The sequence below is a fragment of the Panicum hallii genome, chromosome 1, assembly GCF_002211085.1.
Source record: "Panicum hallii strain FIL2 chromosome 1, PHallii_v3.1, whole genome shotgun sequence".
In the NCBI taxonomy this organism is placed as follows: Eukaryota; Viridiplantae; Streptophyta; class Magnoliopsida; order Poales; family Poaceae; genus Panicum; species Panicum hallii.
In genome coordinates, this window is record NC_038042.1 from 8860673 (window position 1) to 8867127 (window position 6455).

Sequence of the window (6455 nt, forward strand, 5' to 3'; positions counted from 1 at the left end):
CATCGGCAACCCCGAAACCCCCAAACCATGTCCAGATTGGTTTGAGGTGGTTCAACCCAAGACCCTCTCTGCATTGGAAGAGGAGTTGGATCATCTACTACCACTCGGAGAAGGAGAAGCCACCGCGCGTCGGGGGGCTATTGTTTACGACAACCACTCGGATTCAGCTCCTCATATGACACGGGGTCTGGTAAGGGGATCAGATTGGTCGGGCAGGTTTGGGCATCATAAGGGCATCAAACCTTCCAGGTTTCTCAAATCAAGTCCACCACGATCCATTACTACACCCGGTGAACTCCCGTTTCAAGAAGGCAGACCCCTCCTCCCTTCCGACGATGAAGACGAGGGCCAGGTGGTGCAGAGTGCCAAACGCTTCGCGCCCAATCGAGAAGTGTTCATGATTCACGCCGACAAGGACTATGAGGGCCTAGAGCGGGTCCAGCTAGACAACTATGATGACTACCTCGTTGATCCACTCGAGGAAGATGTGGACGTAACAATGGATAGTGAATCCCCACACAACATCAAGGTAGAAGATGCAGACGATATCCAGAAGGAACGTCGTACGCTCATCAATGCAAAGCGCACCAAACGCAGGCACCGCGTGGTCGAGATGAACCAGCAGGGGAGCGGCAATCTCCACGACTCCTCCACAGTGACCTTCGCGCCATCATCAACGCTGGCCGGGACGCCCGCAATGTCATCATTACTAGGCAGCAGGAGCGCGAAGAAATGGAAGCCTACAGCCCCACCCACTATCAACTCCCTCTCAACTATCTAGAGACAACTCGGAAGCGCAAGCCAGAAGCTGGGGAACAATCCACCCGTACAAGGAAGACTCTCAGTTCGAAGGAACTATTCCAAGAAGCCCTCCACGGGCAATGCCTGTGGCACCTGAAGAGCAAGCATTCTGTGTTTGAATGTCAAACCTTTCGGAGGGCCCTAGGAGCTCCGCCACAACTCCGACGAAAGGCGACGGAACTACCCAAATAATAATTTATATATAAATTAAGCACCTGATTCAAGAAGGTTTTCTGAGGGTCTTTTAGATGTTTCGTTTGTTTAAACTATTGTTTTGGGATTATATCTCGAAACAAGGGGTTCCATACACCTAACAGCACCCCTTTTTACGACTTAGTCAGGGTCGCTATTTATTTTTAATATTCAGGTTAATCATGACTCCCTCGCCTAACTCAGGGAACCTTGTCACAGCCGAACCATGCGACCACCAAAAGTGGTCGCCCCGTTTGGCAATGACTAGTGGAACCCGTTAATTAGCCAATTAAAGCACCTACATGCTTATATATCAAACACTCCTAGTAACGCTCGATTTACTAGTCCACGACTAGTTTTCTCTGTTACTGAAGGGGGCCTTGCTTCCAAACTACCAATAACGCTCAGATTACTAGTTTCCGACTAGTTTTTTATGTTACTGAAGGGGCCTTGACCCCCAAACTTCCAATAACACTCTGTTTACTAGTTTTCGACTAGTATTACGCATGATTTACGGAAAGGGCCTTGCTCCCGCACAACCTTAACAACGGTCTCGCCGGAAGTCAATTTTTCCGACCAAAAGCAGCCTGAAGCACTCGTACCACCCGCATGGATGTCAACCGTGCAACCGAAAACTTGATCCACAACCTGGAACCCCTCGAACCGAATCTGCCTCGGTCCGATGCCCTGTACCACAAGTTCTTCTCTTAGTCGCAGGAGGATTTGGATCGTCTACCACAAGTCGGAGAAGGATTTGGATTGTCTACCACAAGTTAGAGGAGGATTTAGATCATCTACTACAAGTCGGAGGAGGACCAGCCACCGTCCATCGAAGGACTCCCGTCTCCACTGACTATTCGGACTTCATCAATGATGCAAAACCCTTATCAAACGGCCACCAGGTCCCGAGGGTGCCTCCAACTTGGTCGGGCAAGCCCGGGTATCGGAAGGGCACGAAGTCCTCCAAGCTACCCGGCTCAGCCCACCTTTTTGCGTCTCCAAGTTAGTCGGGCGGGCTCGGGTATCGGGAGGGCACAGAGTCCTCCAAGCTACCTGACTCTGCCCACCTTTCTGCGTCTCCAAGTTGGTCGGGCGGGTCCGGGCATCGGAAGGGCACAGAGTCCTCCAAGCTACCCGGCTTAGCCCACCTCTCTGTGCTTTCAACTTGGTTGGGCGGGCTCGGGCATTGGAAGGGCATGGAGTCCTCCAAGCTACCCAGCTCAGCCCACCTTTTTGCATCTCCAATTTGGTCAGGTGTGCCAGGGCATCGGAAGGGCACGGAGTCCTCAAAGCTACCCGGCTCGGCCCACTTTTCTGTGCTTTCAACTTGGTTGGCGGGCTCGGGCATCGGATGGCACGGAGTCCTCCAAGCTACCTGACCTTAGCCCACTTTTCTGCGTCATCAACCCCGACAACCTGTCAGGCCTAGAACCATTCGAGGGAGGCAGGATCCTCGACTCCTCTACGACTACTTCACCCTTGCGAGGGCACTCGGCGACCTGCCAACAACTACTTCGATGACAAAACTAGCCGGGGGTGGGACTCACTCCACCAGTGACTAGTTGTGATTGATTCCGACTAGTCAGGTTTCATCAACAAACCATCGCAGCTTCATCAATGAACAATACAGCTTCGTCGTCAATCACCATGAATCAAGATCTACAACTATCCATGCTCGTTGGGTTTCTACACTCGAGGGCTGAGCGCAACAAGGTGGCTACCCACATGAAGACTGAGACCCGATTCAAGGAGGTTTTATGTAGATCTTTAGGGGACTTATTTAACCATTGTCTTGAGTTTTATCTTGACACAAGGGGTTTTTTCCTAAAGAATTCATTCAACCACTCAGTCAGAGAATCAAGGAGTTTGCACAAAATAGGGCTTGTTCATTCATCCATATTTCAGCGTCGTATGAACTGTTTTGGCCCGCCCAAGGAGTTCCTTCGGGCTAGCCGAGTCATCTTTGCATGATGACTACTTTCGTAACAACGCATGTGCAGGATTGCGTTGTTGTCGGTGTTTAACCAGCTGCCCACCGAGGGATAGGCCCAAGGTGGTAAGTTTTAGGTGAGGAGACACCGAGATCAGGAACTCGAAGGTGCAAGGAACATAAAACTTAGACAGGTTCAGGCTGCGAGGTGCGTAATACCCTGCGTCCTGTGTGGTGGTTTGTATTGCCTTGGGTGTAGAATGATCTGGAGATCTCTTATTTTGAGGGGGTCCCTGCCCTCCCTTATATATCCGGGAGGTCAGGGTTACAAGAATTCTAGTCCAATACTAGATAAGGAATCATAACCGAATACAACTCGAGTTCCTTCTGTACCGACTAGCTTTATCTCCTATTCATACGAGATAAATGAGGTAAACAAGAGATAAGACGGGCTTTATCTCTTAACCCTGTTTAAACTACGTTATGTACACAGCCCCGTAGCCCCGGGTCTGACAAGCCCCCGAGCTCTTCGTAGCTGATTACTGCAGGCTTGTCGAGTACTTTCGAAGTAGTCTTCAGCTTCTCCTGAAGCTCCGTCTTGAAGTTCTTCTTCGAGTACTTATTTGGCTGCATCGAAGCTATGAGGTGCTCATGCCCCGAATTATTTCTTTGATATAGTGTGCGATTGAAAAATCGCACTCCATATGGAGTAGCCCCCGAGCCTTAGGTTGAATCAGAGAATCAGGCTAAGGGTCGCATTAGTCTTGAATCTTCCTTACTTACTTTTCGAATAAATTCGAAAACTAAGTAGTAGATGCCACGTACCCCGCAGCCCCCGAGCCTTGAACCCAAATCTCCCAAGTTTGGGAAAAAGGATCCAAGAATCGAGGCATTGGTGTTACTCTAAAATCCTGAGAAAAACTCTTCACCTTCTCCATAGTGAAATGGCTTCCCGCTGGTTTATTTAACCGCGCGGTGACTTAGGATTTCTTCTATACTCTCAGTCTTCATATGAGTCGTCTTTGAGTAGTTTTGCGGCATCCAGCTCCCGAGCTTACGAGCCAGGAGAGCCGAAGGAGCCATGTCGAGTAGTGTGCATCGCCCAGCCCCCGTGCCTGGGAACTAGCGGAACTATGATGGCACGCCGTGCTACCTGGAGGGTTGTTGCCGAAGCTTGATCTAAAAAAAGACAATGCATATATTATGTAGCATAATACGAATATACCGAGTAGTACTCAGTAATAATGTGAAAACACCAAAATTTATTGGGTGTAAAAATTGCTGTGTCGAGCTCTTTTTTAGGCCATTTAAATCTCCCGAGCAGTCCACCTGTTACGTTTAAGGACCTGGTCCTATTTTAGCCGTTGCTCATAGCGTGTATGAGATCTTTGTCTCGTATACGCGTAGAGGTGTTAGGCGTGACAAAAGAGCCGAGGTTTCACGGATTAAGGTATGTGCTACTCAAGTAGATTAGCAACCGTTAAGAGGAGACAACGAGCAGAAAGTAGTCGTCATGCGACAAAGAGGATGCGCAGTGCGCAAAAGTAGTCGACGAAGTATAGCTCTGGAGGGTTTCAATGCCCGTCGAGAGACGTACATAGACAGGTAGTCGATCATGGTGTAGCCCCCAAGGGTTTCATACCCGTCGAGAGGCATACCCAAAAAGGTAGCCGATCATAGTGTAGCCCCCGAGGGTTTCATGCCCGTCGAGAGGCGTACCTAGAAAGGTAGCCGATTCTGTAAAGAACAAGTCGGAAAAGATATAAGTCACTTAGCTTGATTCGTGGACGAATGTCGATGAAGCCGTGGTGTGATGATTTGTTGATGAAGCTCGATTTAGTCGGAGTCGATTCCGACTAGTTTTCAAGTCGAAGCAAGTAGTTAAAGTAGTCGTCGGTGGGCCGCCGATCGTCCTCGCGAAGTCGAGGCGCCCCACGGTGGGCGCCAGCACGGCCTTCTGGTGAACTGGAAAGATACCATCGAGTTCGCCGGTGGATCTTCGATGCGCTCCCCTACCTGGCGCACCAGCTGTCGGTGTTTAACCGGCTGCCCACTGAGGGATAGGCCCAAGGTGGTAAGTTTTAGGTAAGGAGACACCGAGATCAGGAACTCGAAGATGCAAGGAACACAAAACTTAGACAGGTTCGGGCCGTGAGGTGCGTAATACCCTATATCCTGTGTGGTGGTTTGTATTGCCTTAGGTGTAGAATGATGTGGAGACCTCTTATTTTGAGGGGTTCCCTGCCCTCCCTTATATATCCGGGAGGTCAGGGTTACAAGAATCCTAATCCAGTACTAGATAAGGAATCGTAACCGAATACAACTCGAGTAGATTTCTTCTGTACCGACTAGCTTTATCTCCTATTCATACGAGATAAATAAGAAATAAATGACGTAAATAAGAGATAAGACGGGCTTTATCTCTTAACCCTGTTTAAACTACGTTATGTATACAGCCCCGTAGCCCCGGATCTGACAGGTGTCACTTCCTTTGGACCAACCGAGATATCTTTGCATGGCAACATACGGGTTGTCTTGGCCCGCCCAAGGAACCGATCAAGATCAAGTGCAGGACCTCGCCATCACCTCCTTTCGTGTGACATCCCGAAAACTTACCCATAAATTACACGCTAAAATTTTCGTTTTCAAGAACCGTTTTGCCGAAACCCTAACTCCCCGGGAACCGAAGCCGACACTCGAATCCAATCACGGTCACGTCACCTTTTGCTCTTCGCGCAGCGTGCGAACGCCGCGCACGCGTGGCCGACTAGCCGCGGTCGCCGCCGCGAATTTCGCCGCGCGGTCGCCGCCGCGAATACCGCCGGCGCGCGTTAAATTTTCCTTTTTCTTTTTCACACCATTTCTTTCCTCTTTTCTTTTCCTTTTTCCTTTTCTTTTTCCCCTCTCTTTTCCTTCCCTCCCCTTTTCTTTTTCCCTTTTTCTTCCCTCCCTTTTCTTTTCTCCTTTCTTCTTTCCTGCTCCTCCCTCCTTCCCCTGCTCCCGAGCTCCCAAGCCGCGCCGCCCGGCCTCTGGCCCCGGCCACGCCGCCCCGCCCTCGCGCACACGCCGCTGTACGCGCGCGCACCGCCGGACCGCGCGTGCACGCGATCTACGCAATCCACGCGCACGCGCACGCGCACGGCCACGGCACGCACGCGCAACCGCACGGCCGCCGCGCCGCCCGCCGCTGCCGCCCCGGCCTCGCCGCCCGCGCTGCCCCTGTACCGCACAGCGCCGGCCCCTCCTCCCCACGTGCTCGACGTCGCCCTCGGCGCCTGCGCCCCGCCGCACGCCGCGTCGCAACCCCGGGCGCCATTAATGGCCGCCCCGGAGCCGCTCCGCCGGCCACCATCCTCCCGCCCGCACGGCCGCCTATAAATGCCCCCCCGCGCACCCCGGCACCTCCACAACCCGCGCCACCGCCCCCCCCCCCAGCTCCCTTCCCAGGCCCCCTCGCCGCCCTGCCGGCCCGCACTGCCCGCCGCCGCCCGCCCCGTCGGCCGGCCGCCTCACACCACCCCCGCCCGAAGTA